At 39.9% G+C, this 13,632-nt stretch overlaps 1 protein-coding gene across 3 annotated transcripts in view; it reads right to left on the bottom strand.

Annotated features, from left to right (window-relative positions):
- The window catches only part of NAV2 (neuron navigator 2), a 222,954-nt gene that overhangs the window by 73,343 nt on the left and 135,979 nt on the right, over positions 1-13,632 (bottom strand). The window lies entirely within an intron of this gene.

Genomic DNA, 13,632 nt, shown 5'->3' with positions numbered 1-13,632 from the left:
GTGCCAACATAAGGATGGACTTTGGCCTCAGTTAAAACTGCACAACAATTCCTGACTATCATTAGAAAATATAAATTGTTTTGCTATCATGTTATATCCATCTTCCCTGAGAAATCTTGTCTTGCACCATTGATTTTTTTTAATTTGGTTCTGGTGGGCCCTGGAAAATAGGGGCAATTAAATGAGGGAGGGAAGCTGAGACTGTGTGTGCAGCGTAAGTGGAAAAAAAGAGAAAGGGAAAACAAATTTAGATTAAAACTCTGAAGCTCAAGACTGGGACTTATTGCACAAAAGCAACACCACTGGGACAAGAAGCCTCAGGTGGGCCTAGAGAAGGGAAAAATAGATGTTGGACAAACTGGAAGGGAAATATCAGAAGAATGTAAATTCTCCTTATACTTTGAAGATGGGATGGTTTGGGGTTTTTTTTTATGATTCCTATTTGACTGCAGAAGACTGTTCTGCTGCAGAGCTACACCACTGCTCTGCCACAGTGTGGGCTGTTACGTGGTGAACCTCTGTCTTCTTGTCACAGCAGGTGGACAAGGCACAATTTTCTGTTAATGCCCTTTTTCTTTCCTTACCTCTCCCTCTTTTGAGATCCTGAGAACTTCGTAGGCTTGCCTACCTTCTGACCAAACACCTTGACACTGCAGTGGTGACACCAAAACAACTCAGAAATCAGAACCAAAATCCAGTCAGACATTTATTTTTTTTAAAGGAGGTTTTAAGGCATTCTCTCCCCACCTCTTCTTTGGCAAGCTTTAGATACTACAATTCTCAAACTGCTAGTTCTGCTACAGGAATGTTTTGGAGATGGCTTGGAATGTTTTCATTAAATATCCTGTTGGTTTATTAAGAAATGTAACTTCACAACACCAAGAAGGCTCCCTTGAAGCCTTGGTAATTTTCATAGTAAAATCATCTGGGAGGGACGTGGGAGGTCAAGGACTTAAACCTTAATGCTTTCCCTCCCATTCCTATGACCTGATAGCTCCACAATAGCCAAGAGTCCAATTAACACCATTCAGTATCTTGTGCTGATATTATTTCCAGCAAATAATTTGGCAGGAGAGACAGAGAGAAATATTCTTAAAGAAACGACTCAAATAGAGGAGGCCAAGACTGATATGCCTGCTCCAGTCAGGCACAGCAGAGCCCTCAGCTTGATTATTTACATCACTACTCTGTAAGGGAAAAACAAGAAGAAAGTCCAGACCTTTAATTTCTGCTTTATCCCAGTGCAATAATGAAATTAAAATAATTTTAAATCCGCCTCTTGTCTCTCTGTCCTATTTCAACACTGACAGAACGTGGCCATCTTGTTAAGGCTGAGCTGTGAAAAAGTGTCTCACTTGGTTATAAAAGACTTAACATGAACTAGTACTGATAAAGATAGCTCTAGTTCAGTGGATTCCTCTAGAATTAAGGAGTGCTCATTAGATACTTTAATACTAGATACCTTAAATACTAGATATTTGTTTAGAGACTTTAATGAAGTGAACTGTACAAGGGATAATAAGATGAAAAGATAAAAATCACTAGATGTACCCTGAAAAGAAGAAAAAACAAAACCCACACCAGATGACTAGGTGGCTTAATGCAGGGATTCATATTTTGCACAGGCACACCTAACAAAGTGCAAGTCCTTGCCTTCAGTATTAATAATGAAATAAGCTAAGTTTCATCTGGAAAATCCCTCCTTGTTTATTCACATCCCTTTCCCTCCCATGCGTGGTTGTGCTTTGGTTTGTACAGATCTTTAAAGACCCAAAGGACAGACTTTCCAGAGACTAATTTACAAGTCAGTAAGTGCCAGAGAGGTTTTCCTTATAATTGCTGTGTTTTCTTTGTCTCCCTTGAATCCATTCCACTGAAGTTACAGCTACAATTCACTACCATTCCTGAAAATGTCCAAAGTTTTATTCTCCTCTCATGATGCCACCCAGCCCCGCTGAGCCAAGACAGAAGTTACCTTTGGCTCTCATTTTTTTCTTTCTAAAATTATCCAATAACACATACATTGCCATAATAAACTTAACCACATCACCAGGTATTTTCAGCTCCCTCATTCCAATGGTGTTAAAATCTAAAAGTGAAAGTAGAGATCGATGTCACAGACTAGTTTAGGTTGGAAGGGACCTTAAAGATCACCTAGTTCCAACCCCCCATGCAGGGGCAGACACTTCCCACTAGACCAGGTTGCTCCAAGCCCCATCCAACCTGCCCGTGAACACTTCCAGGGATGGGGCAGCCACAGCTTCTCTGTGCAACTTGGGCCATTGTCCCCCTACCCTTACACAAAAGAATTTCCTCCTAAATTTACCCTCTTGCACCTTAAAACCATTACCACTTGTCCCATTACTCCCTGCCCTTGTCAAAAATCCCTCCCCAAGCTTTCCTGTAGCCTTTTCAGGTACTGGAAGATGCTCTAAGGTCTCCCTGGAGCCTTCTCCTCTCTAGTCTGATCAGCCCCAACTCCCTCAGCCTGTCTTCATAGCAGAGGTGCTCCAGCCATTGGATCATCTTCATGGCCCTTCTCTGGACTCACTCCAACAGCTCCATGTCTTTCTTATGTTGGGGACCCCAGAACTGGACACAGTACTGCAGATGGGGTCTCATGAGAGTGGAATAGAGGGGGAGAATCACCACCCTTGACCTGCTAGCCACACTTCTGTATCCAATGTGTGGAGCGACTTCAAGATTCAAACAAGTTTCATGGACAAAGTTAGGTTTCAGTAATTTGTTGAGGACAAAGGTAGACATGATGAAAGCCCACCACTGAAAGCACAATGCATTGCTTGGAAAGGGACAAACAGCAGCAAGAGAAAACAATTTGGTAGCATAGAAGGCACGATGTAGGACAGGTAAAATAACTGGGTCAAGTATGACTGGAATTGTGGTGGTGGAGAGAGGGAAAACATATGGTATGACTCACAGGGAAGAATGATTATCAGTCACATGTTTAGCCCATTACAGCTAATGTAAGGTCAGCCCGTAAAACCACAGTAAGAGAGAGAGGCAAGCTGTCCCTAAATCAACAAATGGTCAGAAGCCACTGCAGAAAGAGACTCAATCTCTAAGCCACAGTGTGGAAAACCCCTCGGTTTCTACTGTCTGAATTTTGGTGCTGGAGGCCAAACCACCATCACGCCTTGACCAAAAGCAGTGACAATCAACTTCATCTTGCCATAAGTTATGCTTACTTTTAATCTATATTAACAAAAAAATGGGTTAGTGGTTATTGTTAGAAGCCAACAAATAATTGCCACAGAAAGCAGAGCACAGAAATTATATCCTGACTTCAGCTTGAAATCACAATCTTCTGATTTCAGAAAATTTCTGTCTTTCTTTTGCATGTACATTTAAGATATTAGATATGTATAATTGCAGATTTCTTGCCATCATTTGATCCACCTCGTGACTCTTTTGGTTCAGAAATGCTCTCAAAGCACAGATGGATAAATTCTCTATCTAGGAGTAGACAGAGAACACACAGAGTCCAAAATATGGATTAAGTGGAGTATAAGGCTTTCCTGGATGAATACACCCTGTGTGAACTCCAGCTGGCACAGGATACTCTTATCTCTTTCCCAGAGGCTCATGTTGGTGATTCTTCCTTCTCCTTTTTCCCTCTCCTCCCTTTTCAAAGAGATATACAGTTGCCTATGACTGCATTTCTAACTATTTCCTCATAATATTCCATTCTGTCTTTCCTCATTCAAAACGGTTCCAGCTTTGCAAATGCAACAATTTTGTTCCAGTCATCTCTGAAAACAAAGCCTAAATCTTTGCATAAAGATGTAAATGAAACATACAACTATGCATGTGCACATCAGATAGTATCAAATAACATCAGTAATTTCAAAGAGATGTTTAAGGCATTAAGTCATGTTACGAAGAATATTTCTAGCTGCAAGTTTCATAACAAGAACAAATCAATCTTGACAATGAACATGAAAGTGGGAATAAAACCTTTTTGAACACTCAAGGTGGTTTGCTCATTTCCCCCAAACCAAAACGAATGAATTAGTTGATATATATGAAAATTAACTTAAACTAACAACTTGATCAGAGAAGATAAGAGTTTAAAGTTAAAAACAGTTTAAAAAGATAAAAATATTACTTGAGGCTGATGAGACCACATGGTAACTCCACAGGAGCTGCTGAGCTGAGCCTTTGTCAGTTAAGAAATGACAACAAAAAAAAAAGTCATAGTTTGAAAGAGCTGCCCTCAGCCCTTGGACTTTGCTCAGGCTCTAATCAGACTTCCAATGTTTGGTGCTGATCTTCTGGCTACTTATTGACCATCTATACCTGGACACACATAAACATAGCCTCTAGCAATGTGGTAGTTACTCAGGCTCCCCATGCTAATGCTGCACACAGATTTCACATTGTTCCAATGCCATTTATGTCAAATTAATTAGTCTCAAATTGCAGCAATCAGTGTTAATAAAATTAGATCTTTTATTTTTAGTGAGAATATAAAACCCTTCCACTAATAAAAACAAATTACACACATTCTCATCATACTGCTGTAACAGCACAAGGTAGCTCCAAGTGTTTCCACTGTAGAGTATGTAATTATTTATCCTGGCCAAATGTATATTTAACTGTATATACTTAAGCAACATAAGACCATCACGTGAAAGCCTTAATGCCTGTTTATGTAATAGCAAAGTGTTTTTAAGCCTCATGCAGCTGCATTAACACTGGGCTGTTTAAGCCTCAGGATGTTGGAGCTCATCTCAGACCAGCAGCGAAGTGACTACTTGTTCTGTGGAGTCTCAGCATCACTGTGAATCCTATGAGCTGCCATAAAAAGGTCACAGTGTCACCTTATCATACTGCTGGGAAATTCCCATGAGGAAGCTGAGGAATGGAGAAGGGCAGAATAGGATTTACAGATAAGAAGGGTACTGAACCCCAATATGGAACAGCTTGTTGGCGACGCAGAAGTTATGATGACACCAAGGAATGGCCTGATACAAATGCAGTAGCTCCAGGAATCCCAGGGCAGCAAAAATACATTTATGCACCTTCTACCCCCTCAGCATCCTACTGCAAAACCCAGCAGAGCTGCTCTCCAGAGCTGGAAAGTCCTTTCAATGGGGACAGATGTTCATTCTACATGGTCCATAGGCCCTGATTTCTGCACATCTATCTGTGCAGACACACATGGGAAATGAGACTTTCCCTTCTTTATGACACCCCAGTAATAGTTGGTAGATGAGGTCTGCAAGAGAAGGGAAGAGAGTGCACCTCCTTCTGAAGTGTCATGGAAACAGGGAGTCAACCTTCACTTTATCTGAAAGTATCTTCTGCTTTGATGAGTACCAGGTTGGGGACATTTTCTTTTCTTTTGGTATCAGCCAGCCCAAAAGTATCCCTGTTACTTTGTCACCTTCTTAGCACAGGAGTTCTCATTAGGACAACTGAAGGAGATGACTGCTAATGAAATACACAGAGTTTTAGATATGATCTCAAAGTTGTGGCTACCTTACAGCTTCTCCTGCTATGCTGCAGATGAGGATGTTTATTGGACACTGAGGGCTCCAAGTGTCACCCAACTTTAAAAGTATTAGTTATCTGTCCAAATTAGGAGTCTTATTTCCCTCTATAAGCAATTCTTCAAAGCATCTGGATATTTGGGATTTCTTGGAAGCTTCTCACTGATAATATAGAGGGTGTCCCCTCACCCCATCTGCAGCACCACTCTCTTCATTGGAGAGGACAAGATTGGGAATGACTGAGCATTCAATAAACATAATCAATAGAGTAAATAAAAAGAAACAAAAAAAACCCAGCAAAGCTCAGAAGAGGATGCAGGAAGACATGTGCGTCTTGCATTTGGACTCAGGATTTTGATATCATTTTCCAAACAATATAAGAAACATTCAGGCACTAAACAGAAAGCTTAGATCCTGGCTACTAACATTAATATTTCTATTAATATGGAATCTAATACTAACATAAGATTATTATAATAACACGAGAATAGATAGCTGTAAAGCAGAAGCAAAAAAACCTAATGAAATACTCTAATGAAATGTACAATTTTGGACAACTCCAAAGCCTCAACAAACTAGGAAGGACAAAGATCAAAGGGAGAATCTTTAGGTTTTGGGGTAATGAGACATTTAGTAATGCACACAGTATTTGAAAAAATCATGTAGTAAAATTTGCTTTACAGCCACAATGAGCTTCCACACCCATCAAACAGCCCAAGACTGGGATCCAATCTGGGAGCCTGACAGCTGTCTGCTATTAATTTTATCTATTCAATCTCCAAATCCCAGACTCGGAGGTTACTGGTGTAGGTCAGTTGTGAGACTGTTGACTCTCTTGCCATTCTCCATGGAAAACCAAACAACAAAGTCTGCACTATGTCAGCAAGCATCTCACATTCTTCCGTTTGTCATGCAAAGCACAAAGACCCTGATACAGTTCAAAATGGTCTTTGTATCTAGGATCTTGTTTACCCTTGGAATTCAAGCTTAACTTCCCACATGCCTAAAGTGTTTTAAAAGCCACTTCATACATCAGAAAAGACAGTGCTAATCTCTGGCAAGGGAACCAGAAATATTGAGGGTTTCAGAAGAGCCTCCAAATCAGTAATTAGATCCACTTTATACTTATACAAATAAAGCGGGTGTGTACGAAAGGAAATGTCACTTCAGGAAAATCTAGTTCCAGTGGTGTAGGATCATGATTGTGCCATCCTTAGATGCAAATTATTCAGCTTCTTGATTTAGGCAGCTTTTCCTATTTCCACAAAATCAGTGTCCACAATTCTGGAAAAGGTAAGGGCCCTTCACCCATACACTGCAGCAGGGCAACCTTTTGGGGAAAGGAAAAACTGTCCCCTAAGGAACGTATGGGCTAAAAGAAAGTCCTAGCCTAGCCATGATGAGTTGCTTCCATGAGGCACCTGCCACCTTCCATTAGCTTTGTAGTGAACTTCATCTCCTGGCTTAAGCATTTCATTCGATAGAAAAGCTGAGCTGGAAAGACTCCCTAAAATATAAAGGAATGCAGGAGCAGAATCACAGTCATGAAACCAGGGGCATAACATGAAGAAAAAAGTTTCATTGAGAAATGGAGTCCCTAAAGCCTAGATCCAGCCTGTCTCCAGTGTTTGCATCTAAGCAAAAAAAAAAAGCCATTCTGAAGCAAAAAAACTATAGAGAGAGTCAAGCATGGCAAGGTTGCCTAATCCACTAATTTTGGAGGGAACAGTTTGCAGTTTGCAGTGTTTTGTTTGTTGGTTTGGTTTGAGTGTTGAGTGGTAGAATTGTACATCTTCATTGGAAGAAATCCTTGGAAAAGGTGAAGAATTGCTCTCAACTGTGTTGTCAGCCTGTGGAGCTACTAAAACAGGTATTAGTTAAAAGAGAAGAACGGGCTAAGTCTTGGCTTCTTGAATGCACATAGGTCCTAACTGCAGTAAAATCTGTTTTTTTTTGGCAGGGGAGGGGGTGCAGGGCTGTGGATAGAGACATGGAAAGAGACTCTCCCATAACAAAAAATAAAAAACAACTAAGCCTTTTTACAAAAGTTCTGTTAACTAACAGGCACAAAACTGCTTCAAGTACCAAACCCCACCCCCCTCAGTCATACATTCACTATTACTACATGAGATAATAATCTAGAGCCTGGACAGAGTTTTCAAACACAATCCCTGCTGAAAAATTACATCTCTCCTTAACTTGTCCTCTTCACAAAATTCTTCCTAACCTTCAGACAGTTCCCAGACTCACTAAGTTGATCACTGGAAGCAAATTCTTTGCTGACCATCATGCAATGAGTAAAATTAGACCAGGCCTGAGAAACAAACAAAATTTTCCTATGTTCTCCATTCCATCATGCCTCTCTAAACAGAACTGACACTCTCACCAGATCCAACACAAGTACTTCCCAGAGTGCAGTGTACTTAATCCAGTGTAGCATATGTATCCCCAAGAGTGTATGCATGGAAAACAAACAAACAACACCATCCACCAAACCCTGTGCTACTGTGCCCACTGAATAAATTCACATGTGAGCCACAAAACTGAGAACCTGCTTAGACAAGGAGGGCAATTCTCACACAGCCATTTCATCTCTGACCTCTTCCTTCTCATCTTCAAGGGAGTTCTATAAAGCACCTTCAAAGAATAAACCAGAGTATTAAACTAATAACTCTTGGATATTAAAACCCATAGATTCAACAAGGAGACAGGCTTACAGCCTGTAATAATTTGCTTCCCCTCCACAGTTAAATCCTCCATGATACACAGGTGATAAATCATCCACCTCTCTCTTTCCTACAGCACACAGGCATCATATCATGCCTTTCCTTGCTAAATCTCCCTTGGCTGCTTAGGTATTGTCTGTCTTCAAGAATTAGTCTAAGCCACTAATAAATCTTGGTAAATTTAGAGCAACTGTTCTTCAACTTGTATTTAGTAATGAAAAGTCTTGCTTCTGTCTTAAACCCAAAGGAAAGCTTACAAGCCCAGAAGTTTGTCATCTTTAGCCCACTGAAATGGATCTGCCAGAAGACATTACTTCCCTTGACTAATCCTGCCTTGTTTGAAAGTAGAAGGTAGTTGTTTTCCTTTTGGTACTGCTAACATCAGCCCTCAGGTATAGCTGCTATACCTTTGCTTTCAACTACTATTTGTTGCTTAACTTTGCAATTACTTTATGTAACCTAAAACCACTCTGGATTACAGCTTGTAAAAAGGTTCCTTGGAAAAGAAAAGTATACGGTATTGTGATTTTAATCAGCAGATCCCAAGGCCATAAACTTCAAAGAATTTTTGCAATGTGAATTTCCCTGTTTCTGGGAGTCAGTTTTCAAGATAAACGTGGGATCTTTCAAAGACAGAGAGATAGGTATCTGTAGGTACTAAGGTACAACTGGCATCTTTAGAAGCAATAGTATTTTTTCTAACTTCGTGATAAAATCCAAACAGATGGTCAGGCAGAGCAGAAGACCTGTTCAGCATGAATAATCCTGTGACTTTGCTGCTAAGCAGCTATAGATGGGCATATATTTACAAATTGCAGTGACACACAGCACAGATGTAGTAAGCAACGAGTGCTTGGCTGGTGGCATTCACTTTTTGACCTATTTTATCTTAAAACAATTTCAAGACTTTAAAATAATCATTTTAAAAAATGTGCTTATTTAGTATACAGGATCCTTATATAGGGGTGTTCCACTGTTCTAGCAATTAAATATGGGAAAAGTAGGATTGATGAAGTATTTTAATGCTAACAACTGAATGTAAGTACAATTGCCAGGGCTATCTGGAAGTGAAGGAACTGTGAGCTGATGACCTGTGATCTTCCTGGTGGAGTGGTAACAGCTTGGCAGCATCTTTCTTAGTTGAGATCTCCTGAGGTTTGGAGATTACTTCAATGGATATAGTTACTCCTCCAGACAAAGGACATCCTCCCTCCACAAACACATTCACATGAAATACCAGATGAATCTCCCTGCAAGTTCATTTACTGTGAAACTCCACAAACACTTATGTCAACACTCCCAAGGGAGCATTGCGGGAGCAGGAGATGCTGTGGGGGAAGGAGATGATGGGAATTCCACTGCCATGACATTGCAGGAATATCTATTGCTACGTATTGTTCCAACAGTTGGGTCCATCTGAAGTTCAAGATAGAATCCAGTCATATTTAAACATTTTAGGACAAAGTCTGTCCAGTCTATGTAGCTATTTCGGACACATTTTCTGTTTTTCCTCCTTTTCTTACGCATCTTACTACCATTGCTAGAGTAGCAAAGCCAGGATGAGATGTAATGGGACAGCATTCCCAACAGACATTCCCTGTGAATGGAGGACTTAACTCCTCATCTGCAAAGCCAGGACTTGCAGACACCTTCATCTAATTTTAGCTGCATTGTCTCAGTTAAGAAATAAAACTGAAAAAAACACTTCTGGGACTTCAAGCTGCCTTATCCTACTATAAAACTAAATGAAGAATAACTTAACAAAAATGTCCTTTTTTTCCTTTCTTGTAACATTTTCCCATTGTCTACAATTAAGTAGCACCATAAAAGAAGAACATTTGATGCAGCTTCTTATGCAGTACACATCTACACCATGTCTGTAATTCTGCTTTCAGTGGAATTTGTCTCTCCAAAAGCAGTGACATCTCCATCTCTCCCTGCTTTTTAGAACAGGCCAATATTGCCCCCAACTTGTTGACTTGCTTCAACTTGCTTTTCAGCTCTTCTGAAGTATGTTCCAGGTTCCCATGGTCATGAAGACAGTCCAACAATCTCCCCCTCCAGCACTGAACACTAACCTATGGGGTTTTTTTGGTAATCTCACCACTGTAACAGGATTCAAGAAATTAATTTGCAGTTAGTGAATCTAAGCATACTCCAGTCAAAGGGTTTTTTCTCCATGAATGAGTGTGAAGCGTTGTCTACTACCTGAGCCAGATGACAGATAAATAACCTTCATCTGTTTTTGTAAAGTGCAAAATACCAGCAAAATACTACTTTTCAGCTCTTTTTGAAAGCTGTAATTTTTACCATTGGTAGAAACTACTATAAAGCAGAGCCCGTGAAAAAATCTGCACTCGGTGCCATCCCTATTAATAGACATATTTCTGTGCTCTGCAAGTAATGTCCTCTGGTTTTCTGCTCTGTTTCTGCTTCACTTCCAATTCTTCCTTCCTGTCCACCTCCTCTCCTGGTTCCACATTCTCCTCTGGGACTATCCAAAAATTTTGCCAGATGTAGGAAATGCTGCTGAAATGCTGCTGACTGCCAGGAGCCAGCTTCAGTCACACTCCTTCTGAAAATTAAACTGAATAAGGTCTTGCTTTCAACTCTGAGTGGGCCCAAACTGTCATTGTAGTCATCATAGATCTGAACCTTAACACAGAAGCACTCAATCCTACCCATGCTCAACACCTGAGTCATGTTTAAGCTACAGCACACCAATGCTATAGCTGTTGGAAGTACCAAGACAAGGTCATCTGCTCTCTGATGGGACAAGTCCTTACAGCAAGAGCCTGGGAAGGCCCTTTTATGCAGTATACACTGATGCAAAGACATGTAATTCATGCAGCCTCAAATTAAATTGTAAAAGTGAAACAATCCAAGTCAATCACACTCCAAAGTAGATATTTATGCACTTCATTACTGAGGATTTTTAAATAAGTCATATGGATATTTCCCTATTAACAGCATTAAAATTACTTTTGACAAGCCCACATCCATTAATAGTCTCCTGTCCTATTCACAAGGATATGATAAATCAGCATAAGTCTGAATTACTTAAATAATGAGCTATACAAGTAAGCAATTACAGAAATATTTACTCAAATCTAAGTTTCAAATATCTTCCCTCTTTTCTATACGTATTCATAAATGCAAACTACATATATGAAAGCAAGGGCAGGACTAAGTCTCAGATCAAGCAGCTGTGCCTGACAATGTGAAATCAACTTAAATAACCAGATGGTACACACTGAGTCCCCATATATAGAAGAGACAAAACCATTGGTGGCTAATTTGCAACTTCTTAAATAGAAAAAAATCTCAAACTAAATAAAAAGGCACCTTTAATGCCTATTTTTCATTAAAAATGCCCTTGTTCTATGCAAACACAAATTGTCTTGAAGTGAATAAATAAGCTCAGCTGTGTTGTGCAATGATTCCATTAACCCTGCACTCAAGCATTAAATTGAATTGACTTGTTTGGATTTCCCTGCTGCAGGGGAAAATGTACCTTGTAAGGTCTGTGCTTTACATTACCCGAGCCAACGAGTAAAAGCTTCCCAACTTTTACAATGAATAACAGAAGAAACTAAACAAGTAAGCAAATTGCAAAAATTCCTCTGATAGCTTTTTAATGATTAACCTTACACTCAAAGGTTCATAGCCTTTCACACTCATTTTCCCACGCATTCAATTAACAACTGCTTTGAACAAGTTAAATTTAATCTTCATGCGTTTCCTAGCTGTACCACTAAAGAAGAACTCCTGCTTGTCTCGACTCACAGGATGAAGAAAGGGATTCATTACTGCACCATTTCATTCAACTCCTTTTCTTCTTCATGCCAATTTTCCCTGGCAAACTGCTCATCAAACCAAGATCCATTTTTTATTGAAACTGCACATCATGATCACCCAGCAACCAAAGGGGACCTATTTTTAAACCACTGTCCTATCGTCAAAAACCTGATTTCCTGTGTAAGGTGAGTAAGCTTGCATTATTAATAGAAAAGACTAAACCAAAACAACATATAATAATGTCACCAACTCTGAGACCAAGGGTAATTTTTCAGTGATCCTGTGTTGCAGCTTAACTGCCTGACATACAGAGTCTTCATTGTGTCTGGCATCCCCTCCACGAGAACTGAAATAATTATTTTCAAAGCTGAAACAACTGACAAAAACTAGGGGTTGCATTTCAGGGTGTCACAAGCCCATTCTAAGTGGGGTATATTTAAACACACAAATGATCTTTCTTGTCAAACGTATGTAAATGGTCCCCATGGGTGGTGTCTTCAGGGAAGGAACTTGGCAAAGAAAATGTGAGAATAATTTACTTGCCAAGAAAAAGTGTTGCAAGCATAGAAAATACGGACAGGAGAAGGAATCAGTGAGGAGGAATGTATCACTAGCTCTCCAGAAGGCTGACTGTTACTTCAACAATTATATAATTGATATTAGACCAATTCTGTATTGTAAACAGAAAGCTTCTGTTAATGTGGCAGTGTTCAGAAGCAACAGAGGAGGATGATGCTCGATGAGTCTTCAGTTGCATCACCAGGTGGCAAGGCCTTCACCCGCGGTCAACCAGGAGCCAGTGCTGTTGGCTGAGTGGGTTTCAAGTTGCAAATTTCAGAAACAGATATGAGCTCCTGAAAAATCCAGGCATATTTTACAACTGGCAAGCATATGTTGACTTAGTAATTGAAACTGAGCTGGGATTCTCTGAGAGGTTTTGGTTCTTTTGTTTAGATTTACCATCCTACTCTTCACTAATAAGAAGAGAACACCAAAGCAAATTTGGCACGGCTTCCTTTGAAAAGAAGGCCAGATTCTCCATCACTTGCATCTCCTTGGTAATCCATACATCACTACCATGAATGTTTCAAGGTCCTATCAAACTCTGTGAACCGCATTATATCCCAGGAAAGACTTATCAATAACAAAATGAGTAAAAATGTTTAGTTCAGAAATTAGTTCACACCTGTTACTCAAAATCCGTATTTTATACTTAGGGGCCCCTCACGGAAGAGGAAGGGTAGAGTTCACTTACTACATCAGCAGTAACACTCAGCAGGCTTTGGGTTTGGAAGGGAAAAAGCAGTTATAGGCTGATGCCATTAGAAGCAAATGCATTTAACTCATTTATTTCAGCTCTAACAGAATACAGGTCTCATTACTGTCCATCTCCCTGGCTTCCTTTATGACTGCACTCCCATAAATTATGGATTTTTAGTTCCCTAAATCTTGATCTTTGGCCTTGACCGTTCACACCGAATCACCGGACTTGGAAGCATCAGTAGAAATGAGTAGAGAATTAGGTCTTTTTAATTTCAAACACTATTAAAGTCCTACATTTTCTTGTGTTGTATCATGTCCACAAAAGCCCAGAT

Source organism: Apus apus, chromosome 5 (genome assembly GCF_020740795.1).
Source record: "Apus apus isolate bApuApu2 chromosome 5, bApuApu2.pri.cur, whole genome shotgun sequence".
Taxonomy (NCBI): Eukaryota; Metazoa; Chordata; class Aves; order Apodiformes; family Apodidae; genus Apus; species Apus apus.
Note: the sequence above shows the minus strand (reverse complement) of the source record. Positions and strands in the feature narration are given on the sequence as shown.